Source organism: Struthio camelus, chromosome 3, assembly GCF_040807025.1.
Source record: "Struthio camelus isolate bStrCam1 chromosome 3, bStrCam1.hap1, whole genome shotgun sequence".
Classification (NCBI taxonomy): Eukaryota; Metazoa; Chordata; class Aves; order Struthioniformes; family Struthionidae; genus Struthio; species Struthio camelus.
In genome coordinates, this window is record NC_090944.1 from 146,394,089 (window position 1) to 146,420,542 (window position 26,454).

General features: G+C 46.1%; 1 long non-coding RNA gene across 1 annotated transcript in view; it reads right to left on the bottom strand.

Moving 5' to 3' along the window:
* Positions 1 to 19,094: 19,094 nt before the first annotated feature.
* Positions 19,095 to 26,454, bottom strand: part of LOC138066913 (uncharacterized) — a 14,976-nt gene continuing 7,616 nt past the window's right edge. The window contains exons 2-4 of the long non-coding RNA XR_011140608.1: positions 22,393 to 22,684; positions 21,245 to 21,999; positions 19,095 to 20,544 (exon numbers count right to left, since the gene is read on the bottom strand). This is a non-coding gene — a long non-coding RNA (uncharacterized lncRNA). The remainder of the gene's footprint in view (positions 20,545 to 21,244; positions 22,000 to 22,392; positions 22,685 to 26,454) is intronic.

The following is a 26,454-nucleotide window of genomic DNA, read 5'->3' on the forward strand; positions in this document are numbered from 1 at the left end:
CAAATTGGAAGTAGAGCATAGTTTTTTAGTAGCAAGATTGATTAATGAGCACGGCAGACTAATTATGGTCCTCTCTAGCCACAAAGCTCTAACCCAAGAGGAGTTCTTAATAAACTCCTAAGGCTGGAATTGGATTTCTAGGGTAAATCACTTACTTACATCTTAACATAGACATAGGAAACTGCTCTCTGAGTTAGCAACCAGGGCTCATTCATAATTGCTTGTTTAAATATTTTTCCTCCTTCATCACTGTAGTCGATTTGCTGCATGCATCCTACGTAGAGGTGAAAGTCAGCCAAAAAGGAAGCTTTCCTAGAAAAATAACAAAGGTACTTTCAGCCGCAGAAATCCCCATCTACAGAATCCAAACAGGGAAGCCTCTGTCCGTTGCCAGTGTAGGCAGGGTTTCTGACTGCCTGTTATTTGACATAGCAGAAGAGTTAGTTTAGGCAGAGGAAGGGGAAGGGGCCGCTTCTCCCGTCATAGGATGGAAATCCTTTTCTTTCTAGATGCCTTTTCCAAGCTCAAGTCCTGCACTCTTCAGTGCAGATCTGCTTATTAATCTCTATTACTTTATAAATGCAGATAGCAGCTAAATGTAATGCAAACACAAAGAGAATAGTCTGTGGGCGAAACATCTAGGCATTCTGACAGCGTTACGGTGGATGAAGAAGCTGTGTCACATAGCTATTAACTGGTACATTTCAAGAGGCTTGGCTTAAGGAATTAGGAGCATGCCTCTGCAGCTGAATGCTCAGTAAACTGCTTTTTGCGGTTTATATATAGCTTGTTTTATGTAGGGGACACTTCTGCCGATACGAGATAGCATTTCTAGATGAAGTATCATCATGGAAAGCAAGGGAAACCATTTCCTTTGCACTGAATTTAAAAACATAGAGCTATTAATCTCTAACCCCTTGAGATTACAAAGGAAGTTTGAAGTTGTGGTCCATACGTTACACATCCTTCCTGGGGGCAAAATAGTAGTAAGAAAAAGGCCCATCATTTTCTTGTGTTTTGTCCCAAGAGTGCATACACTATGTTCCTCTTCACATGCCGCTTAAGAGTAAGAAAGGTCAGGATTTGCACTCTGTAGCAGGTGCCTATGAGGCCTGGGTGCATTTTTGAAGCAGGCTGCATCTAGCACTTACTGGTGGCTGAAGCAGTAGCAGGTTGTCTATGGCACTGATGATTACTGAGGGCCGAGGGGATGCTTGTGTCATTATCACCATTTTACCAGACAGGGAAACTGAAGCATAGACCGGCATCGTTGCTCGCCTGGGGTCACCTAGTACCTTCATGCCTAAGCTGTGATACCCAGGTTTGCTGAGGCCTAGAGAGCTGTCCAAGGCCAAAAGCTCAGCTGGTTGACTGATCGTTTGTCCCTTGCTTTGGTGCTTTAATGGTGCATTGGCTTTAATGGCTTAACCCACCAAGGTGGGTTGGAGAAATGTAGCCAGCATAGTAGAGCACAGCTGTAACAAGAATACTATTACACATGGGTGAATGTGATCTCAAATTAGTTTCAGAATCTTTAGAAAGAGATTTCCTCAGTATTTCCCAGGCTGAATAACTTGATAAAGCTGACTTTCCCAAACAACTTCTAGGAAAGGAATACTTCTTTTGGAAATGCTCTTTCTCAAACAGAAGAACATCCAAGCAGGACAAGGCAATTCAGCTGGAAGAGATGTTGTGTGTCTAGCTATTCATATCAAAAAACTCCATTTGGGCACCTCCAACTTATGCTCGAGTATTTTGTTTTGTGAGTGGCCCAGTGAGTCATTCAGGAGATGTAAGGATGAAAAAAAAAGTCAAAACATTTAAATTTCTTGTCAAGTAGAAACTCCATTTTCCTAATACAGTTATTCAAAACTTTCAAAACTTTCTGAGGTTGCCTCTTATTTTTTATGATTTCCTTCTATTTTTTGGAATTACTTCCTTTTTGGCATGGGAGCCAAGGACTTCCTGAAAACTCAATTCCTTTCCCCACTAGCTAGTATGAAGCCCCACCATATGAGATTTCGTACGGCCATAGAGGCACCCTCACATTATGAACATCTGCTAACCAGTTTGTATATCCTAATGCTGCCTCTGACACTTGCAGTTCATTCAGACCTGTCCTTCCTCCTTGCACACAGCCTGATTAACTAACTGTGGCATAAAACAGCAAATGTAACACCCAATGTGGTGGAAAACATGTACCATCCAAAAGGCCTCATATTAACGGTGGCCACCTTCTGCCCATGGCGGTCCAGTCCACTTAGAGGAAGGCAAAGCCCTAGCCTCCCTGCCTTGATACCAGAATAATTTTGAGCAAGACAGATAAAACCTTCAGGGTTTGTCTTCCCTGTGAAATAACTGATTTTATTTTTGCCACACGGTGGCCCAGCGGTCGGACCTCATCCCAGGTCCAAAAAAAAAAAAAAAAAGACCGACATTGGAGTTTCCGTCATGAAGTGATCCCATCCAGGAGGGCCCTCAAAAAGGGCATGGGACTGACCTTGCCAGGGTTACATCATGCTCAAACTACCGTACCTCATCTTGGCTGGGCTTCCTACATCAGAATAGCCTGTTTGTCTCAGGTAAAATGCCATGTGTGTTTGGTTTTCTTAGCGACCAAGACTAGCCCCTTTGGAAAAAAAAAAAAAGATAGCTTCTCCCTCACAGAAGAGTTTGTCACAGAGATTTTAAAATGGGGCGATCAGAAGCCTTTCACATTTCAGCAACTCCAGGCAGCAAGTGGTGGGTGGACGTTCAGCAGGACGAACCTCCTCCTGCCCATCCTCAGCGTTTGCTCTCCCCCACTACAAGATGGGAAGGATTTGGAAAGCAGGGACACTGTTTAACTCCCAAACACAGACACTGCATAGGCTAAGAGCCAGGACCTCCTCACTCCTTTAGCCCTTGCCCAGGCAGGCAAGACACGAGTTCAGGGTGCATGAGATTGAGAAGCATGTTGCAAGCTCTTTCGTTCTCTGGCTGATTCTCTTCCCCCTGCTAAATCCTCCTGTCACATTGACAGCCTGGGAAAATGGACTACTTCCTCTGAGCACCAGCAACAGTGTGGTCTAGCTTATACAGCCTAAAAAGTGTGGGACAAGTGCACAGAAAACGAAATCTAATATCATAGGTGAGGCCCTTTTCCAGGTCAAGAAAGTCAAATCTTAGATATCAGCCTTGGTGAAGTGCTTTTGCTCAGGATTCAGAGTGACAGGAATTTGGAGTGCCATTAAAAATGTTTCCAGGAGGTTAAATCAAGAACAAGACATTGCGCATGAGAATACCATCCAGGCAGTTCATGTCACAAGCTTCACTTTGGTGTTGCTTTTTCCTCTGCATTTTTCTTCGTTCAGCAAGGCGAAGGAGCAAACACCGAGCAATGAGCCAGTTAATCCTTTATGCCCTTCCTGATAGTTCCAGTGCCTCTGCAGAAGGTCCAAAATCCTCCCCTTCTCGCTCTCCTCTCTCCTCCCCTTTGCCTGGGATGCAGAGCAGGAGGTCAAGAAAAATTAGGGTGAAAAGAAAAGGAATGAGCTGGAGATATTTTAGGATCCCTCTAAGGGAGGCGTTATTCCCCTCAGACTGCATGCTGCACATCTAACCTGCCAAAACGAGCTTGTGCTGGGGGCACAGAGCTTGAGGTGGTGCAAATAAATCACTGCCAAAGGCTGATCCTGTATTACCCCAAGAGTAATAGCTAAACAGACACGAAGACAGTCCCCCAGCAGGCCAGGGAACTGCAGGGAGTCTGCCCCGGCCGATCCCCAGCTGCTGGCATGCGAAAGGAGAGGGCACCTCCAAACACATAGCATCCTGCCCAGCTTGGGAAGGGACGTGTCTGCTGCGCATTCAGGATCAGTCCATCAACGCCACATGGTGCGGAGGCAACAAATGAATCTGAACCTTGGATCAGGACTCGAGAAATCCGGGTTCACTTCCCAGCTTTGTCAGCGGCCTTCTCAGTGACCCAAAGCCGCTCAGTTAACCTCTCTGCAGGAAAGTCCCTGATGGGCAAATGCACAATTACAGTGTTGTCTCCTGCCTGGTTAGACAGACAGGGCAGGGTGCAGCCAGGCAACAGAGACTGCATCCCGTTATGCACGAGGGTATTCTTGAGCGCCATGGGGCTGAGCATGAAGGCTCGAGCTTAATTAATAGGAAAGAAACACTTCCTTCCACCTGTGGCTGGACAAGCTAGAAGGAGCTGCACTCTCGAATATCTGGCCAGCAGTTACATCTGAGTGGGTCATAGGGCCAGGAGTGTTTGTTTTGCTATCGTATATTATTAATAACAAGCTGGATGTTTCCCACAGAACTCATTACAACAGTGACCGACCTATAGCTAAGAAAGAAGAGAGGGTGAGCAGCACAGACATACTGCAGGAATGCCCTGGTTTCCCTTGAAAAGAGGATTTTAGCTCCTCTCTGAATTGGGAGGGTGAGAGAAGATGCGTTCAAAATCAGTAAGATCAGCCAAAACCTGATAAAGCCATACGCCAGTTTTCTGAATGATTGGATATGGAAAGAGAAGTACAAAGCTCATAGGGATTTTTGGTCCAGAGAGGAGGGGACCTGCTCGGAAATTAGGAGAATTCTGCTCCCTTCCCAGGCCTGTCTCACTACAGCCCCTAATTTAGGAACATTGTCCCCAACAGATTCCCTTGAGAGTGGAGAGGAAGGGTCTGGATTGTGCCCTGGGGGAGTTGATGAGCAACCAGGGTCGTAACAGTGGAGAGGAGTCAAGGGTAAGTTCATATTGCCATAGCAGAAGACAGCCCTGTGCAAGGGGACCTTGCCCTGTCTCTTTTCCTTTTCCTCTTTCCACTGTGCAGCTCAACTTCTTTGCTCTTCATTTTCTCCTCCTCTCCCTCAGGGTATGTAGTCAATCCTCTTGCATTTATAAGAGCTGTTCAGCTATCAGGATTAGATCAAATACTGGTCCTACTGTGGGCTGCACTATTGACTGCAGTGGGGTTGGGTTTTTTCCCCCCTACTTTGTTCTCCTTGTCCTCTGCCCCGAACAGGGAGAGTTGTGTAGTTACAGTTGAATACTCTGGAATGACAGGTTGGACCCTTCCCATGGCACCATGAGCTGATTTTTATCTGCCTGCTGATGCCTCCAGATGCTATGTTTCTTCTTATCCTCACCCAGCTGATCCTGGAAAAGAAAGGCAGGAAGACATCAATCATCTTTACATCTAGGACCAACATTTTCATTGCAGACCTTTTTCAGAGGGGATATTTTAAAGGCTCAAGAGGTTGCTTAGCTGGGATGTGAATGCTGGGATATCTCTGTATGACGTTTGTGATCTGCCACCCATCTGTTATAAGAACTAGGCAGTGCCAAATAAAACAATCGGCGATTTTGAAATAAACACAAGATGATCCTTTTTTCACTTGATGCTTACGCAAACGGTGAAACTCAGTGCCCTGGGGTACTGGAGTAATCAAAGATATAAGTGAATTTATATGACACTAGCAAAAATATAACAGGACAATTCATATAGCGCAGGTCCATCAAGGATTGTTAAACACCAGGATGCACATATCTTCCAGGTCAGGGCATTCCTATGCCACTGATTGCCAGAGGCTGAGAGGCTAAATCCAAGGGACTCCTGCCCTTACATTGCCAGCTGTTCCTTAGTCTGGCTGGCACTTCATTCCTTCAGCACAAGAGGAGCATGTCTGATGCCCAGAAGGTCCAAAAGGCCTGTTCTCTTTGGAGACGGTGTCAGCCACAGAGCTCTGGAAAGGCATAGGGCTGTCAGGATCCTTCAATAAGGACACATTGCGCATTGCATAATAAGGACACAATAAGCACATTGCAAAAAATTCCATACTTAGTACCCAGAAGTCTGTATTCAGTAGCTGAGAGCGTCAGAAGCTCAGTAGAGCAGGAAACTGTGTATTAAAAAGCATACCACAGCCCGTAAAACCTGAATAGCTTAAAGAAACACCCCCGGTGCCTGTGGGTGGAAGTGTTTTCACCCCAGTTTGTGGGAATGCCCCATGCTTCATTTTGTGTGTTTAGCTGATCCTTCCCCCATCCCCATAGTTTTAGCTAGCTCTTTGCTGCACAAACACGGCAAGCAAGATAAGTCTTGTGTGTAAAGCACTCAGCCTGGAATTCAGGGCCTGTCACCTGGCCGCCGCTGCCTTTCTGCTTGTGACCTTTGTCAAGTTAACTCTCTGCGCCCCTCTGCAAAATGGCATCCAGCCTCTTCCCCTCTTTCGGCTTGGCTACTCAGCTGTCCAGACCTGTGTCCTCCCTGCAGAGGGACCAGCACGGCAGACCCTGCCACAGCATCCCCACTACTTACGATCGGGTGTAGGTGACACAGGAGATAGCAGAAATATGGCCTTCCAATAAGTCAACATTAGCATAAGTGTTCAGACACCATCTGTGGTGCGGGAGTGACTTGGGATTCGCCTTTCCATGCTTTGCTTTTAACATACACGCACATAATACAGATGAGTCATTTTGCAGGCATACAGAGGATGACTTGACAACCGCAAAGTCTGACTTCCCCACCAGAAACAGAAATACCTTTTCTCCCATCCTGTCTTTCTAGCTAGCCTAAAGCTGTTCCAGAGGAGGAATCGAAATAATAAAGACCAGTTTTAAAATTAATATAGTGATACCTAGGAGATTAATCTTCTTGATAAGCAGACAGCAGCATGACTGAATAGGCTCATGGTTCAAACAAAGGTTCCTGTTGAGTAGGAACAGGTAAAAGACGGATGGTTTGTTAAACATTGCCAGCATACTTTGCTAGTGCCATTCACCGGTCACAGCTAATGGTAACAAGGGCATTGTGTGGCAGATGCATTTGCTAATTTCAGCCAACTTAAATGCTATTTCTTATCTTTGTTGGTCTTGCTGAGATTAAGGTGGTTTCAGTATTTTGAATGCACTACACTCTTGCATGAAAAACATTCCTGACAGTCTCAAGATGTAAAAAAACACACACTGTCAATGATCAGAGAGGAGCAAAACGAGGTCTGCTGACACAGGGGCTTGATCCAAAACCCACTCAAAGCGGTGCAAAAAAACGTCCTTTCTACCGTCTGTTGATTTCAGCACACTTTTGAGCGGGCCTCTACTGGAAGAAATGGCTGGAATAGTTTCCTTCCTCCATTTGTTCCCACAAACTGATAGTGGCAATGTTTTACTTTAAGTGGGAGTTAATTGTCACCAAATTAAAAATTTATTAAAGAAATAAGCATCTCAGACACAGTCACAATGAGGAATTCATTAGGGATCTATCACTAATATTTCAACTCTAAATACCAGTTTTGTTATCCTTACCCAGAAGAGCAGAAGAGCTAATAATACATTTCTGTTTGGTGAATCACAGTGCTTCAGTGGTTTTAACTAGCAATACTTTTCCTTGGGAAGGGGGGATCCTTTGTCTTTTTCCGTAGGTAGAAATGAGCATCCCTTTGCAACTTTTTGAGCAAAAGCAAAATCATTTTAGCATGATGGCTCTGCCTTCTGCTTCGAGTTAACCTTCCCCCTTCCAAATGGGAAATGTGTTAGGCAAGGTTTGAGGAGTGCTTAAAATGTGTTGAGCAATTTGGACTTTGAGTCAGCTTTTTGATAAAGGCCTTTCTCTTAAGATAAATGCTGTGGTTTTTTAGCTGATGGCTCATCAAATCCATGGAGACAATTCTTTCGAAAAGCTGTAGAAAAGTTTGGAACCAGAACTGGCTTCCCAAACCGAATCACTGAGTAATGTACGCCTCATTCATATTTTCTCCATTAGTATTCAAGCAAAAATGCTTATTAGTTTTACCCAGGGGAAGCTTGTGGACAGCAAAATCTGGGGAGGTGGGATCAGGAACTTATCTGCTTCTCCCTTCGCTACCTTCCTCACCAAACAGAGAATAAATGCTGAAGAACGATGTTTCAGGGACGTTCTAATACTTTTCGGCATTGATTATTTTGCTCTAATGTCTTTGCTACTTGCTCCCACATAAGAGCGCCACTTATTTTGATTTCTGAACAAACCAGGTGTCACCCTGTCTGTGTCTGTGTATCCCCACCTAATAACCCTTGAACTCCTTGGCTGGTTTCAATCACATTTGTCAAAACAATAGCCATCTCGAAGCTCATTAAGTTCTTAGGGAGTTTTGTGGACATAGACATCTACATGAGAGCAAGAGACTGGAGGGGTGGCTGCAGAGTAAAATAAGCCTACCTGGGATCCCCGGAGGCACATAAAATCTACAAAGAATTAGTTTTTCTCCCTTTGCTTACAGACCAGCTTGTGTGAACCCTGCTGATATCAGGTCACAATGAATCGCAGAGCTGAGTTTTGTGGCCAGCAGAGGGAATTTCCACTTGCCCGTTCTGAATACATCCCCTTGCGTTTTTTTTTCTACCTAAAATCCTAGCTGCTACATCACTCCTTTGTCTGTGTGCTACAAGAGATGGAGAGGAGAGGCACACTGACCTGCCTTTCCAAGCCACTCCCTAGTGTCTAGATTTTACTGTTCCACTCCTCTCTTTCCGCGTTGCAGTAAACCTATCTTTCACCTCACTTTATTAGGAGAATTCCCCCTCCTTTGCACCCTTCTTAGTGTTTTTCCTTCAGCCTGAGATTTGAAATACCTTTTCCTGTAGCAAGGTAGCCAGTATATCCAGTGGGGATAATTAACCGTATTGTAACACTTATTATTCTCCTACGCATCTTGACAATGCTGAGTCATACAGGGGGATTAGGATGGGTACATGAATATGAAATCACTCTGCAGTGGCAGGCCACGGTCAGCAGGTTCTGCCTAAGGCAGCATGCAGGCAGATTTTTGCATGGTTGGAGGCTGGAACAGGGCCATCAACTCGTAGTGTCTTGCAAGAGGCATCTCGGAAAGGCAGGAGTTACCTGTGTGAATAGAAGTCAAATCATATACATTGTTAGATATATTCTGCATTGCACAATCCTTCACTGAGGATATGCTTGATGCATCCTCCTTCTCCCAGATGTTTTGACAGCAACCACATACACACACCTCAGGCCAGATTCAGGCTGTCTAAACTTCATGCAAGCCTGGTGGTTCCTCTGGCTTAGGCACCTCAGATGCCTAGAGGCAACCAGTAGCTAATTGTGAGCTGTTGGGAAACCCCAAGAGCGAGCTCTTTCTTTCCTCCAAAGGTTAGTAGGTATTAGGGAGTAGGAATCCCTCAATATGGAAGTAAAACTAGACTTTATTCGTCTGTATCTTGGCAGAGAAATTTGTTTGAGTCTTTCTAAAATGCTGATATGCCATGGCAGTGAGTTCCTGAGTGTAATGAGCTGGGCAATGAGGCTGTACAAGTGCAGGCTCAGTCATGGCAGTGACCACTGATTTCTAGGCAGGAAATCAGGCTAACCCTGTAAAACACCTCCCTTCCCAGGTGCAAACTTCATGGTTATATTACAGAAGAGGAAAATGAAACTCAACTGAACTATATGCCCACAGAACCGTATGGACATACTGTATGGAGATACACATACCACAGGCACCTGTCCTTTTCTGTGTCAACCAATATGTCTTATGTAACTTCTATGTGAGGTGCGTGCAGTTCAGTTAACACTGAAAAGTATCTTACAGGGGTCTTTTTTCCTCTGTCTTCTCTACTGCTTATCCCAGCCACTCTTCTTGTGGAAAATGTGTGTTTTTCTACTGACTACAAAGACTCTGCACCTCTTTGAGCGTACAAAGCTGAACTGCAAGCCAGAGTCGCAGGATGCAGAGGGATAGAAGAATGCCCCTGGATGAATGGACATATTCTAGCAAAAGGTTTAGCCAGAGACTGTCTTGGCAAACGTACTGCAGGTGGTCCATTCCAGTGGTTGATAAATGTCACGTTTTGCATGGGTCCACCATCCGTTAATTACAATGAGTAGAGACTCATTCGTCTATTGCTCAGGTGGAAATGTGGCCGAGTATGAACATCATGACTGTAGTGTTGAAAGACTTCATGTCCTACTGCCATTCTAATAACCATCCACTCCTCTTCCAAAGACTCTCCTTCCTTTTTCCTCTTATCTGGTTTAGCTTCTAGATCCCACAAAACCTGTAGTTTTCCTGCCACAATATAGCCTTACTCTACCCCCCATCCCAGAAACACCTGCAAACAGAATACATGGGACAGCTTAGTACAAAGAACAGTTTACTTCTCATTTTTCTCTTTCGGTACATCCTCTTCATCATGCTTTTCTTCCTCCAGTTTTTTTCACCTTTTCATATTTTTAGATACTGCCTTAGTCCCAAGGATGAGCACTACAAGAGCAAATTGACATGAAAAAAAGTTTGCCCTAATACAGTTTTGGCCTGGGTCAGCTAACTCTGTTCCAGGTCCCAGTCTAGGAGTTAGGACAGGCCAGGGACCATTTCCAATAGACAGTCTGGATACAGCCACCTTGTTTCAAAGGGTAAGGGAATGAAAAAACGTGGATGTAGTCAGACTGTTCCTGCTGGCCTCAAATGCAGAGAACAAGCCCTGGCACTGTTCAGCTTAATAGTGGAGATGTTGCCTTACATGCACATTGGCTAAGTTCTTATCTCTTGTGCAGAGAAATCCGCAGCAGAGCCATTTTGGCAGCATGCTCCTGCCAGAGGCATTATGTTCACTTTGAAAAAATACAGAAGAATTCAATTGCCAAATATATTGTTCCGGTAACTGTAACAGAAATGACTTTGGGTCTTGCCAGGTTACAAAGCTCCTGTTAAGTAGCTCCTTCAGTGTTGCAGTTAATGCCTATTGTTATTGTGAAGCACCTATGTTCTCATTCAGGATCACCCAGCTTTGAAGTAGGTGAGTCGGTCTCAGCTCTTTTCTCTTTTCTTTTTTTTTTTTTTCTCCAAAGACCTAAGTCTATGATTTAGGCTAGAAGCAGATTGTTCAAAAGCAGCAGGGGAAATTTGGCATGTGTTAACAGAACCCACCAGAATTTATTACACATTATTTTACAAGCCACCTTTTCCACTGTCTTTGTTACCGCAGCCTTTTAACTGGAATTAAAAAAAAAAAAAAATTGGCCCAAAGCAAGAGCAGCCTCCTTTGATAGAAACATGTGCTGTATAGTATATGTGTAGTATATGGCTGGACTGAAAGCTTTTAAAAAATTACTCCCCTGAGCAACAAAAAGGTGCGTTACTTTTGAAAGGTCCACCTTTTTTCAGGAAGATCTGACATACCAATTTGTCTATACTATATTCAGACATAGAACCACTGGCAAGTAGAGTATACTAGCAATTATTTATTAGGGTAGATCAGTACTAGCAAGCAGTGCATCACTAAGAGCTTTTGAAATGCTGAAGGACTGGGCATCCTTTTTTTTTTTCCAATGGTACCCTCTTTTTAAATGCCAATAGAACAAGTCTTGTATTTCAACAGATCACTAACGCCACTGACAGCATTGTAAAGGCTGGGAGCACAACTGTTGACCATGAATGCCAGTAGCTGTTTTTAAGGGAAACTGTGACAGAAGGTTGGCTTGGAACGTAGGAGCTAACTCATGGTGCAGTAAAGTCACAGGTGCATCAGCCAGTGCTTGCTGGGGCCGATGGGAAAGACCCTCGCTCATACATATAAATAAGCTGTGGTCTAGAATGCATATAATGACAATGGTGTAAGCCACACTAAAATAGAAATACATTGGTGTGAAAGCACTTGAAATGTAGAACTATTGACCTACCAAGAATGGAGCTATTTATCCCAAACTGGGAGTAGACAGCTGGGAAAGTTTTGGTTTGTTTCCGCAGACGCATTTTTCTTCTGCTTTTCCTCCAAAATCCTGTTGATTCTAGTAATTATGTAATATGCTAGCTCTGTGAAACAAAAATAAACGGCAAGCACAAAATCTAATCAGAAATACCAAATGCTGTGGTTTTGATTTTTAAGTTTTTTTGGATGACAAAGACCCATTCTTTTCCAAGTTCTTGTTCAAAGGAGTTGGAGACCAGACTCCCCACCAACTTTGTCAGACAGTAGCAAACCTCTCAACTTTCTGGAGGCAGAAACACTGGCACAAATGCTGATGAGAGGATAAGATGCTAGAAGACAGCTGTTCCGTATGTTGGTGTGATGCAGTTGACCCACAACAGCATGGGGCCACATCAGGGGAGTATTCACACAAGTGAGATGCAGAGAAAGAGTGAATTTGTGGTGCTCAGCTTCAGAGGCATCAGATCGATGCTGGCCTGGCTGCAGAGGCAAAAGGGACTTGAATAAGTCTTCTGTTCCCTGGCTGAGATTTGGTACAGCTGGCATTAGTCATTTGTGCAGCTGATGGCTGCAACAGGCAGAAAAGGCAACAGAGAGCCCAATCTGAGTAGGAAATATGCTTTAAGAATCTGTCCCATTGATGGTAGAGCCCTTTGGGGTCTTCTAGGAAGAAGACACAGGAAAAGCCTGGAGAACCTCCAGTCTAAATAGACAAGGTAGACAGCAGGCGAGAAGGAAAACCAGACTGAGCTTCACTTTTACCTACAGTCACAATGAAAAATGAACAGTAATCTTCAGTAGATCTCCACTTCCCAGCCTCTAAGTCAGCAGCCTACCCATCCGACCTCACCTCTTCCCTAAAGGTATCCCATGTGGTTGTTTAAGAAGAGGAGAAGAGTGTTCTTAGAAATGCACTCGATGAGGGTTTCTGAGTTTCTTTCCTGGCATGAAGTTCTGACTAATCCTCAGTGAATGGATATTGCAACATCATTTTTTCCTGAAACACCGTACCATCCAGCCCTCCCAAGGAAATAAAAAAACCACCTTTGCCATTAGTCTTTGCAGCTCTGCATTCATGAGAATGGAAACCAGCTTCAGATCTCCAGCATCTCTGCCTGACAGGCAAAACATCCAGGAACCAGGAACTGATCTGAGACCCTCAGACTTGTTCCTTGTGATTCACAAGGCAGCCATCCAATTTGCAGTAATTTTAGGGGACTGTCATCTCTGGGCTCATACAAGCTCTAAGTCTCCTCCCAGCCAGATACCACGCTCCTACTGTTCTGGGATGCCATACTCAGCTGCTGGAGGCTGTGCATCTGCACCCCTGCCAGCATGTGTTGCAGATCGAACTGGGAATGAAAAGGTATCCCCATGCCTGTGCTGCTACAAAAGAGAGCTTTCTGGACTAGTGATAGGTACAGCATGATTCATTTTTTCGTTTCCTCATAGCCAATCTGCAAGCAGCCTGCAAAGGGCTCTCCAGCAGCCTGTGCTTGTGTGCCTGGCAGCGTACTTACCCACTAAGCATGATCAGACATGTATGACCCTGTGTTTTCTGTTGGGAAGGCTCCACGCTCGCTTGAAACTCCATGTGCGGGCTTGCTGATTACACAACAGGTAAGCCTAGACTTAAGAGCAGCATCGGGAAGTTTGGACAGGGCCCTTTTACTTTGAATGAAACAACTACCATGCAGCATCTTGGAGGCAACGTGCCCATACTGCGTAGAGTCTAAGCACTAGAGGGAGACAAATAGCGCTAACTTGGATTAGAGATGCTCTAGGTTTTGTTGGTTGTTTTTGTTTTATCTTCTGGATGATCTGAACAGAGAGAGATAGCATCTGCACTACTATAAGATGGCAAAGTAATCAGTCACACAGGAATATCAGAGCAGCATCCACAGCACCCTGTGAGAAGTTCCTCAGGTTGCCATCTTAGGGCATGACAAGCCATCTCTTTATGATTGTTTTAACTTGATTCCACCAGCTTTGTTTCGTGGCCCTATAGTTGTTGCACTGGAAGAGTCAACAACCAGTGAGTCCTTACCACCATCTGCAGACCACTCATGGTTTTGTAAACATCTATCCTTTCTCCCTTCGGTTCCCTCCTTTCCAGACTGTGGTCACTTAGTCATCCCTCATATGGAAACTGTTTGATATCAGAGGATCTCCTTGCAATATGAAACAAATTTTAGGACATTTAGGAGGTTACCCCCACCCCTACAGAGTTTACGTTGCATGTTAGGATGACTTCTTGGGGATCATTGCAGCTGCTTCATATAATTTAGTGGAAAAGTGAATTGGTCTGTAGAGCACGGTGCAGCATGTGCTGCATGCAGGAAGTTACTAAAGAGACCTTCGCTGTTTTGTTTGGGATATAGAAAGGGATCTTTGTAATAGAATGGGCCTCCTAAGCCATCACAGCAATTTTTCTCGCTTTTGCTCAGTAGGACATCAGTGAAGGAGTGTGAGAACCAGAGATGTGAGCCAATCCCCTGGTTTTGGCAAACACCTGTGCTTCTGTGTTTTGGGAAGTCTGAACGGCAAAAGGGCAGAGCCTGAGAGCCAGGTATTACTCAGCTACACCTCCAAATGGCCCAAACCAACCCATCTCTCCCATCTCCTGGCCTGCTCTGGAGCTGCCTGGCACAGGCACGAGGGCTAGACACAGGCGAATGTCTGGGGTGGACAGACAGGCTGCAAATAGCAACACTTAAAAAAGCTGTTCTTGCTCCTCCCTGGGCTGCTGTCACCCCTTGCTGGGTGGGAACTGCCCCCATAGGCCTGCCAGCAGTGTGGACCACCTGAGCCCTCCCACAGCCAGTTTGGGAAAACATCGCCCCGGGTGAGCTCCAGCGGCTTTAGAGGGCCATGATTTGGGCTGACCATGGCAGTGCGTGCGGGGCTGGCTGATCTGTGCAGGTGGGAACACCTGGAAATGGGACAGTGTCCCCTAGCACTGTTAGAGCACGATTTTACTGATTTTGCCTGCGTTTCCCCATGGCAGCTGGGCCATCGTGGGGCTCTCCAAGGGAGCGTTTCTTGAGCTCAGCTGTGCCACTTAGGTGATTTCTCTGCTGGCAGCCCAGCTCGGCTTTGCTGCAGCTACCCAGCGTGGTGCTGAGTGAAGATAATATCTGGATCTGAGAAGCTCAGCCTGAGTCCCATAGACTTTCTCTATGACACTCCTTCTCATAGCTTAAGGATTTTATCCAATTTAAATGGCGAGGATTTAAAATGCCACCTGAGTTAAAAGGACCTGATTAAAACCATAGCCTCATCATATTTCTTAAACATGCAGTTGCATTGCTATATTTACATTAGTGTCAACTTTAATTTAAATTCTGCATAACTATATTTGCTCCCCTAAATTCATTCACCAGGAGCACAGCACAAATTACTTTGCATTAACTGCACTTTCTCTTTGTCTATAGCGAAGTGTTTTGGAAATTAGCACCGTAAGTAAGTAGTGGTAAGTGTCATTCAGCCTCTTTAATGTCTCATTAATTAACCCATCTCAGCAGCAGGAGGGGGCGACCAGAAACAGATCGATATCCCAAGATCAGCAAGATCTTGGCACCGATCTGTCAAAACCAGAGGCACAGCGCTGGTTTGCAGAAGTGGGCTGATGCCTGGATGAAGGCAGTTAGGATTATTCTCCTTTTTGTTGTTTGTAGAGTTGTTTCAGCTGCTCCTGCAGGGTTGTTTCTCACCCTTCTCGGGGGACTGAGCACTTTGACGCAGGCACCTCTCTAGGGGCCACAGACAAGCCCCTGGTTCCCTGGGCATCCCCCAAAGAGAGCGCACTGATAGCCAGCCGGGCTTAGCTGCCTCCGTGCTTTTGCAGATGGCACCTGGAAGGGGCAGTAGAGTTCACGCAAATCGGGGTCTGGAGGGCAGATTTGCTCCCCTGCTGAACATGTAGGCCCCCAAGTCTGGAGACTTCCCCTTCCTGGAAGACAAGAGGAGGAAAGCTGGACTGTAGGTCCTCTGACATGGATGCATTAGCTAAAGGTCTCAGCGCCTGGCCTCTGCGAGGCACGAGTGGCATTTTGCCATATTGGAGGTTGAACCATAAAGAGCTTAAGCCTGGCTAGGTGCTGATTGACCTGGGGACCTTCAGAATCTCAGTTTTTGACTTTATTCCCTAAACCCTATTTTTGTCCCATGTAAGCAGATTTTGGGGGGCTACTCCTTAGCTGCCAAATATTAAGCTCAGGCTGTCAAAGAAATGGCCCTGAAAGCCCTAAAATGGACAGCAGAATTGGTTCTCCTTAGCAGTGTGCCTTCAGAATGGGAATTAATATAAAATTAAATAAAACAGAATACCCCAACAGTGAGGGGTGATAATATATTACTTGAGAATAAAATACTGCTTCTATGAAGTCATAAAAACTCTTCTGTTGTACCATGGGTTTGCTTATTCAGAAATCTCCTTGAATCCTCTTTGGAACAACATCATTTAAGTTTTAACTGTGGCATCACCGTTGCATCAGGACATGCTGCTTAGCATAATTTACCTGTTGCCCAACTGTAGCTCTGGTGTATGAAGGACCCAAAAGCAAAATACACACAATCCTTGTTCAGACAAAGACCTTAAAAGATAGTAGTTGCTGCCGTGCCGCTCCTCGAAAGCAGTCTGGAGCAGTGGGGACAGCGCTGGAGGTCCTTTCCCCACCTCTGAGGGTCTGCGCTTCCTGCCAACCCTTCTTGAGACCTTCTGAGGGCACTGTGCCTCAGTTTACCCAAGCATAAAATGGCAGGAATGGCCCTGAGTGCCTCCGTGAGACCCTCGGCGTGGGAGAGCCCTGCAGGAGGCACGGGGAGGTATCACTCACACATCACCCCTCCACGTGTTCACCAACCGCAGCCACGGGCTCTACCCCAACAAGGGCACTTTGCTCCTGGTTAAACCAGTAACAACCCCAAGGCAGAGGAGCCCCTTGGGCCACGCTCCTCCAAACGACCGTAAGTAGAAAGCTACTTCAAAATACTTCTCCGGGTTCAGATCGTTGCCCTGAAGTGGCCGCGCACCCCGAAAATCCCCCCCCGTTTGCTTCTTGGAGGCTCTGCGTGCTCAGGAGCGGCGGCTCAGCAGGGATAAACAGGTGCTCGCCGTCTTTAGAGACACGTGAGGTCAGCTCTTAAGACAGCATAGAGACAATAGGAGTCCCACTGCCTTTCAGCCTTTCCTCCTGACCACCCAGTAGGGAAAAAGGGAGGAAAAAAAAATACCCAGAGGTTTCTAAGATTTTTTTGACAGAAACTGTGTTTAAACTTTGCGTTTCCTGCAGGTGTGCTCTTTGCTTGCAAATGTTTAATGTGATCTCGCCAAGGCAGGCATTTTCTTTAGTGCTCCGTGTTTTGCCTTTTCGCCCTGTAAAAACCTTTCAGGCTAAATAAACCTTATTACGACAGAATCACACATGGTAGCCCAGCTCCCAAAACCAACAGTGTGCGGGTAGGACAAAGTAAAAATAGAAAAACATCCTGATCAACATCAGCGTTCAGCTTAGATTTTGACTTTAAGACCAGCTTGCACGGTAGCGTCCGACCTTGCTACATATTTATTTTTAATTACAGCATTTGCCTGGCTGATCAGCAATGACATCATGAAAGCAAAACAAGTTGTGCCCTCAGCGGATTACACGATAAAGGGTGATCTTCATAGACACACAGCGTATCTACCAGAGAGGCCAGGCACCGGGAGGGAAGGGGAATTAAAGCAGCTGCTTCAATGCAGTTCGGGCTGTGCTCTGCCCATTCACACAGTACCGGGATCTGACCCTGGCAGTATATTGCAATAAACATTTGCAATTTATTACTTCCAGGCAGTGAGATTTAGATCCCCCACCACGGTGCTGCAAAGATAATTGCACACCTAATCTGGCAAAACACGCAAGACAGACTTGCGTCACAGAAATGCAAAATATCACAAGTTAAGCAGCTCTGCATCTCAAGGCCATGACAGCAATGTCTTTTGTCTTTTTTAGCGTGTTACTTCTGCAACGAGGAATGCTTTCCTTGAATGTGAACGCAATTGTGTGCGCAAGCGTAAACGTGCGTCGTGCCATACACAAGGAACTATTCTGTCTGCAGCCTGCTTTTATTGCAGGTGCGTGAAGTGGCTTTTGGGGGTGTTTAGACCTGCACCCAGTCCCAGCATGTGCATGGGTATTTTTACACGTGTGTACACAAGCTCAGTAGTGCGTGATGGGTTGGTTTCTTTTTGAAACAACCAGTTCAGTCCAACCTGGCTGTGCAGGGTTGCTTTGGAAAAGACAGAGTTAAATAGGGGCATAACGGGAAATAACGATAACGGAGGATGGCTGTCCTGGATCAGAAAAGGGAAGGCAAGCTCTGGTTTGAGCTGCGATTGGGCCCGGGTCTGAGCCTAAACGTCCCCAAAGCCACCCCTCGGACGTGCAATAAAAGCAGACCGCGGGGAGAATGAATTGCGTTTGAACGGTCGCGAGTGAATGCAGCTCAGCCCTCAGAGCAAATACAGGATCAGATAAACCGGGGAGGGTCTTTTGCAGGAGAAAATACAGTAGACGTGACATGAGATTTACGCGAATAAGTAGAAGGCCTTACTTAACTGCAACTCTGCAGCTGTGCTCTTATCTGGCTGGAGGAAGAAGATGAACAACAAAAGGGCCTAAGAAGCCCAGTTGATGCATGGGAAAGCCATTGGTTGAGCATTGTGGCTGCCCTTCTGCTGAGCAAATAGTTCAAACTGTTCATTCCCATCTTCTATTCTCTCTCTGGTACATTGTTTGTGTCCTTGCATTTCATTCTGCAAGGAAGATTGCTCTCTGGGCCTATAAGCAAACAGTCCAGAAAAGAGCCAACTATCCTCTTCTTTTCCCTGGAGAACTAGCATTTTTATTTCAGCTCCAAGCTGTCAAAGAGCTGGAGAGTTTATGTCAGTATCCTGAATTAATTGCTTTAAGCTGGAGCAGCCTATACGAGCCACCAAATGTCCAGAAGATGTTTATTAATAATGTTTCCTCTAGTTTTTGTTCCAAGCTGTGCTCTCACATACAGTGCCCTCTATTCACTGGCTAAGCGGCATGCCTGACTCTGGGTTAGAGTGGCTAAATGAAAGCTGCTTATAGGGAATTAATAAAAGCTCCCAATCTAATTGTCAGCCTCAGATCTAAACACGTCTGTGCTTTGCTGTGGCGGGCACGGTCGTCATGTCAGAAATTTCACATTAGGACTTTCTGATGACGGGAACAAGAGGAGGAAGATGAATTGTTGGAGGGATTGAGAAGGAGCGAGCCCTTGTTTAAACACAAATATCTTTGGTAATTAACAAAAGTGGCAAGGAAATTACTGACGGAAAAAAAACACATGAAAGGTAAATGGTTTTGTGTTTAAACATGATATATTTTAAAGTGTTCCCCAGTGTGAAAGTCCCTGTTTAAGGGAATGAAGTAATAAACCAATTTATATACCAATAGAAAGTCGAGATCCTGAGTGCCTTTGTGTAAATTTTCCACTTGACTTTTCATTATCTACCTGAACAAAATCAATCTATATGTATGGGATCAACATGCAATATGAGAGATAAAAGACAAAATAAATGTGCTTTGCATATCCCACAGATAAAAGCCACAGGGCTTCAGGCTCTGGCTCCTCTTCAGGCAGATGCATTTTATAAAATAAATCATTTTGCAGAGGAAAAGAGCGCAAAGCAGAGTGTTAGTTCTTAAGTGTTTACTCCTTCGCTTGAAATATTGATCCTGTCAAATGAACGGCGGTTAATAAGTAACTCGGGAAAAATATGCTGCGTCTCTTTTTTGCTCCATGCTATAGCACAGACTGATCTCTTGTCCCTCTTCTGCTCCCAGACTGTAGAGCCCCTTGAACTAGTTCTCCTCCCTGCTGTGGTGGAAGATCTTGGCAGAGTCCCGGAGGTGGCTGCAGTGACCTGCTGCGTCCCTTCCTTGGTTTACAGGAGGGAATAGCTTAAAAAGAAGGCAACGGAGAAAGCCGGAGCGGAGAGAGATCCTCTGCATCCCACAGAAAACTCGTAGGGAGTGAGGGGTAGGGGAAATAAATCCCTCCAGGCCCCTACCCCTGGGGGATTTCAGCAGTCCCAGGACTGGCACCGCTTGAGTAGGAGCCCTCTCCCAGCCCCGGATCTGGCCTGGTCCCGTTGACTCACATGGGCTCTGGAGGAGGCTTTCTAATATTCTCGTTTTCCAAGCTGGTGTCAAATCTTCAGTTCACTATCGGTAGCAGGTAGGAAATATTATCTTCGCTTCATGAGAGGCGGCGAGGTTAAAACCACACCAAGGGCTCTTGAGGCCAATAAAACGCAGCTTAAATCTCATTACTCCAACGCCACCAATGTGAGGTGTCCCATCCCTGCAAGCAGAGGAGTCCTGCAGCCTTCAGCATTCACGCCATGGTTCGAGAGAGGCCTCTGTTAATTTGAACAGACTCCAGATGGGATCTTTCATCTATCACACCGCTGAGAAGCTCAGCAAAGGATAGGAACATGCAGCTGGGACAGCGGGACGCGGGCCGAGCAAGATGAAGGCGACACGGCCTTTAGAGATGGCTCCCGAGAGCTGTTCCCAGTACTCTAGCACATCTCTGGCTTTCCCTCAACAGGCTTGATAAAAGGAAAGCTTTCAGGTTGGAGTGCCTTAGTTCTTCAGGAACCCACTTGAGATACCTGGTGCCTGGTTTTGGGGTGCTGCCAAGCCCCTGCAGCTGGAGCAGCAGGCCTCAGCGCTGCTGGGAGGCCAGGCCGCCAGCAAGCCCTGCCGGGCCCCCAAACACCGCCTCCTATGTCTCCTTGGTTCCCATGGCCTTGCCTGAAAAATGGAGATAACAGTGCTGGGCCCGCTATGGTGCAACTCATTCCTGACTCAAAATACCCCTCATTTCATTTCTAAGAGAAGAGTATTAGCATAAGGCAGCGAATCTATTCTATTAAATTGAGTGTAATGTGCAAACCACAGTAACATTTCTGTGGTGCAAAAGCAGGAGGCACAGTGCAGCGCAAGGAGAAGGCTCCCAAATTTTGGAAGTGCTTAAGTATAGATCTCCCTCAGGCAGCCTCAGCCCCCTCACTGAAACTAGCAGTTGCTGTATTAATGGCAGCTAAAATACTGTCCCTGCAATGCTATAATTCAGATCCTTGAGAGGCCAGAGCAAGTATTCAGGGCCTGTCATTGCCATTTGACTCACATCCTCCCTGCACCCACACCCTTCTCCTCCCCTCTCCATCTCCAGGGACCTGTCCGTAACCTGGCTTTCTGACATAACAAACCTTTTCAGGTGTCATGCATCTGGATGTCTTAGAGAGCTGGGTAATAGCATCCTCTCTTTTTTTTATAATTAGGTGAGGAGGCAAGAACTGCTAATGGTTTGGGGTTTTTTCCTCCCTTTTTGGTAACAGGATATATAAAAGGTTAAGAGGCACTTCAGTAGATACAGCCCCCTCTTGAATATGGTGGATTCTTATTTCTGATTAAACACCACCCCCATTTCTGCCATATCGCAGCATGTCACCTGTTTGACGTATTTCTCCTCCTAGCGTCTTTGTGAGACAAGAAAGTGTTACGTAGCCTTGTTGCAGCAGGAGGGAAGTGAAGCACCTGCCTCCCACTGATTTTCGTTCTTGGAGGGGTCTTTACCTAAGTAAGTTGACCAAGGCCATATCGGAAACCTGTAGCAGAGTCAGGAAAGGCAAGCGAGTCTCCTTAGCGCCAGCTCGGTGCCTCGCTCCAGAGAGCCCATGACTGTAAGGTTGGACGTGGGCATTTCTCCAGGTCAGGCATCAGATTTCACCTTTCCTTACGCAGGCTGTGAAGGACGTCGTCCTGGTGAGAGCCAGCCCCAGGGAGGAGGCTGAGCTGTGCCTCCTGCCCGCACAGGGAGCCAGACAGGTCTGCCCTGACGTCTGGGAAGATCCTCCCTCAAACCCTGCTGGTGCCTACTTGAGTTGCTAGGAATATTTCTGCTGGCAAAGAAATTTTCCAGGGGAAAACAACAAGGTTTTGAAGCTCTGCTCATTGCAATGCGACTCTGCGTTTCCCAGCAGGGGAGGAAAAAATAATGCTTGAAAAATCTGTTTTGAAGAAGCCCCTGCTTTGTTTCTTTTCCCTCCCTTTCCAGCCTTTTTTCTTCTGTTCCCCCTTAAAATTCAGGCAGGGAGAGAAGCAATAAGGCAGGAGGGTGAGAAAGGCGACAAACCAAGGAGAAAAACAGGGGCGAGCTGACAACTTTCAAAACCCAAGAGTTTGTCAGGATGCTCCACACTGCTCCTGCAAAACATGTTCTGCTGTTAGCTCAACATCTGCAGCTATTTTATTAGCTTGTTAACGATGTCTCAGATTAGACCCAGGGGTAACAGAAAGTTCTGGCAACCTTTCTGAAATGAGCCTCACCTTCTGCACTCCCCACCCCACCCCTGCTGCCTCACTCCACTAGGACCGTTGTTTTTGTCTCCTTTTTCCCTTCCCATCTCCCAGGCCCCCTGTCCTTCCCTCCACCCCAAATCTGGCCTCATCAGGGCACAAACACGTTGCTGAACGCAACGCAGTTTCTGCTCTGGCTTTGCACCATGTTGGGCCATGAATCACTTCATGGGAGATGCACATCCCCATGCAGAAGAACAGGTGAAGGAAGCGATGTAATAGGGGAACAAAGCATCATACCATGGTTTGCTGCTAGGTGGAAGAAGTAGGAAAATACGTCCTGACTTAATGCCAGGGTCAAGCAGCCTATGCTGTTTAAAGCCACTGCTTATCTTTAAGGCAGCGTCAGATTGAGAGGAAGTGTTGTCCAGTGGTTAGGGCCCTGGTGTTGAAGGTAAGAGTGCAGGCTTCAATGTCAGGTTCTTCTGCTGGATCCTTAGGTTAAACTTTCAGAGGGCCTCTACTTCCCGTGGTACTGAGTGGAAGGACTCCTCTAGGCATCTTGGGATTAATTAACCTCCTTTCTCAGGGCCTGTAGAGAAAGTCAAGAAAGTCACACCTCCTTCCTTCAGCAGGGACGAAGGATGAATGTAGTAAAGATGGTGAGATGCCCACTCCACAGTCCTGATAACTGCCTATGAGTTCAACTACCTTGTCCTTTGGACATCTGCCAGAGAGATTTTTGCAGTGAGGTAACTACACTGGTGCAAATCTCTTGCAATAAAAATGGGTTCACATGTCTACACGGAGAGAAGGCGTGGGAGATCTCAGAGAGGTACCTGTGCAACTGCGAAAAATCCCCTGCTCATCATGTGCAAAGCTGGAAAGCTACTATCACCGTTCAGACCTCCATGTCCCTCAGGTTAGCCTAAGCTGGGGTAGAAACACAGGAGCTGACCCCTGGGACAGCCTCGTCCCTTCCCTGTTTTGCCCCATCCCTCTCCCCCACCCCCCTAGCAGGACCAGGTTTCACTTGTCTACCTGGAAAAACAGTGACCTCTTGGGAAAGGAGAGAGATACAGTTTCCAGTGGCTGACCTTGCATCCCCTTATCCCTCAATGGTCTCCTGGATGGTATAGGAGGAGTTGCTGAGCTTAGATGAGGCTCCCATAGGGTCTACGAAGGGGACATCTTCTGGGTGACATGGTGCAACAAAGATCATCCTGGGCAGCTCAACAGAGCTCATGAGAGTCTTTCCCATGGGACAATCCTCTTCTTTCCGCTAGGAATAAAAGTGCTCATACCACATACAATCAATTATACACCGTGAAGGAAGTGAGGGGGACCACTGTTCTCCAAGATGGAGCACAGCAGAAAAGCTTCAGCAGAGGACGGGGCTTAACCATCAATGTGGGGGTATTTTTGACTGTTGGAGTTAATTCTCCTCTCCAAAGCCCAAGGTGGCTGGGACAGGTAATCTAGTGTAACCAAGCTGCTGGCCTGGTTGCTAGCTCACTGAGTAAAGTCAGGAGACATGACTTGTTCCAGCTCTTCCGTGTTATCTTTCCAAATCTCCCTTTCTTGTGCCTTGCCCTCATGTCAAGAAGGGCTACCTGCCTTGCTATGGAAATGTCCCATGCCTGGCCGAACAGGGTCCCAGTTTGGGCTGGGATTATGGACTTGAGTGTAGTATCAGCCACAAGGAAACAGAGGTGCTGTTGAGGATTTGACTCAGCATGTTTATGTTCAGGGTTGGTCAGGTGCCTTCACTGGGTGTGAAACTAGCAGCAAGTCAGTAGCAAATGAATCTTTCAGCTCTTACACCTTTCTGAGCCCATTCTTCTTCCAGCTGGATAACACCAACGTACATCCCTTGAAGAGGTCCACAAACTTATTCACTTTTCAGCTTTCTCAAGATGCCAGTTCAATTTTTTTTCACTTTCTGAAATCTAAAACGATCCACCCTGGAAGAGCACCTTCTTGAACTTCCTTGAAGCCGTGATAGCACTTCTCCTCTTTCCTGTCAGCAGTTACTGAAGCATAACACAAGTATCCCAGTAACAAATACAGACACAAAGAGGCAATGGGAGATGGGAATCTGTGGATTTAATGGGAAATACATATACAGCAGCAATATGCTCAGTGAATCCCGGAAGTCTGCCCCAGCTACCGCAACACTGATTCTTTTGTGTCATTCTTTAAATAAGTAAGGGACAGTGAAGGTGACTGTAAATACACACAAACAGAAAAATATCCCAAGTGACCATTCTACCTGAATTCAGAAAACTATCTAGTGAACAGCAAAACCTTGCAAGGCCTCCAAACTCCTTCACAGTTGATGGCCTTCAGTACTGGGATGGGAAGTAAAACCATTGCATTACACTCCTGTATGCTGCTAGGCGCTTGTGTAGTCGTCTTCCAGCTGTGGAGGGAAGAGGCTCATTGTTTGCATTGCTTGTGCAACTCTGTAGGTCAAAAGCATCTAGAAAGCCAGTCCTTCCCCAGCCAGGGGTGAGCATATTGTTCTGGCCTTAAATTGAGAGAACTGGCAGTGATGGGCAGTTTGGACAGGACAAGTAAGGGGCTGAGGGTAAAGATCTTGCAGCAACAAAGACTTGGCTGCAGAAATCTGTGCTGCCTGCAGTAAACAGTGTGCTTAGAGGACTTTTTCCCTGTTTTGCAAGGAGCAAGGGGCCATTTGGGTGAAAGTAGGAAGACTTAAAACCTGGTGCCCGGCAGGTTGGAGACAGCAGCAAAGTGCCTGCTGCCGGCTCCACGCTGATCTCCACCTGTCTCCTGCCATCTCCGAAACAGGCAGCTTGGTGAAATGTCCCCTCTCCCTCCTGCAAAAGTATCTGGGGCCTCCAGTGCAGTGGCCCCGTCCGGGCAGCACACCAGGGTCTAGGCCCCCCCCCCCCCGAGGGAGTGACTGGTGAGGGTCCAAACTGGCCCTGTAAGGCAGGATCTGAGGGTGAAAGGAAGGGATGACAAATTATCATTGGTGGGGGGAAAGGAAAAGAAAGGAAAAGGAAAAGGGAAAAAAGGAAAAGGGAAAAGGAAAAGGGAAAAGGGAAAGGGAAAAGGAAAGAAAGGAAAGGAAAAGGGAAAAGGAAAAGGAAAAGGAAAAGGGAAAAAAAGGGAAAAGGAAAAGGGAAAAGGGAAAAGGAAAAGGGAAAAGGGAAAAGGAAAAGGAAAAGGGAAAAGGAAAGGAAAAGGAAAAGGAAAAGGAAAAGGAAAAGGAAAAGGAAAAGGAAAAGGAAAAGGAAAAGGGAAAGGGAAAAGGAAAAGGGAAAAGGAAAGAAAAGGAAAAGGGAAAAGGAAAAGGAAAAGGGAAAGGAAAAGGAAAGGGAAAAGGAAAAGGAAAAGGAAAAGGAAAAGGAAAGGAAGGAAAAGGGGAAAGGGAAAAGGGAAAGGAAAAGGGAAAGGAAAAGGAAAGGAAAAGGAGAAAGGGAAAAGGAAAAGAAAAGGGAAAAGGAAAGGAAAAGGGAAAAGGGAAGGAAAGGGAAAGGAAAGGGAAAGGAAAGGAAAGGAAAGGAAAGGAAAGGAAAGGAAAGGAAAGGAAAGGAAAGAAAGGAAAGGAAAGGAAAGGAAAGGAAAGGAAAGGAAAGGAAGGAAAGGAAAGGAAAGGAAAGGAAAGGAAAGGAAAGGAAAGGAAAGGAAGGAAAGGAAAGGAAAGGAAAGGAAAGGAAAGGGAAAGGAAAGGAAAGGAAGGAAAGGAAAGGGAAAGGAAAGGAAAGGAAATGAGAAAGAAAGGAAAGGAAAGGAAAGGAAAGGAAAAGGAAAGGAAGGAAAGGAAAGGAAAGGAAAGGAAAGGAAAGGAAAGGAATGGAAAGGAAAGGAAAGGAAAGGAAAGGAAAGGAAAGGGAAAGGAAAGGAAAGGAAAGGAAAGGAAAGGAAAAGTTGATGGCAAAATAAATCATGGCAACGCTGTCACTTCCCCTAGTTTTTTCAACATTAACCAAACGAGTGCTGAATGCACTTCCCTGAATGTTTCATATCCTCCAGACAGTAGTTCCCAAACATGCCTGCTGTTCCTTGCTGGAGCATCACTGTGCTTGCATTCCCACCCGGGGGGGGGGGGGGCATTTCCAATGTGCCTTTTGCGGCAGCCAGCGCTAGGTCTTTCCCAAGCCCAGAGGCATCGTTACAAAACCCATGTCCTTTGCGAGACTGAGGCCCCTGGGAATCTCTCATGTGGGAAACCACACGCACCTCCAAATGCAAACAATAATATAAAGCAATATTGATTGTATCATATTATAGTACAGTATAGTATATTGTAGTATAATATAACATGCATGTAGCAGACACTGGACTTTGCACCACGCCGTGTCGCTTTGCAGCAACACCTCTATGGGGTTA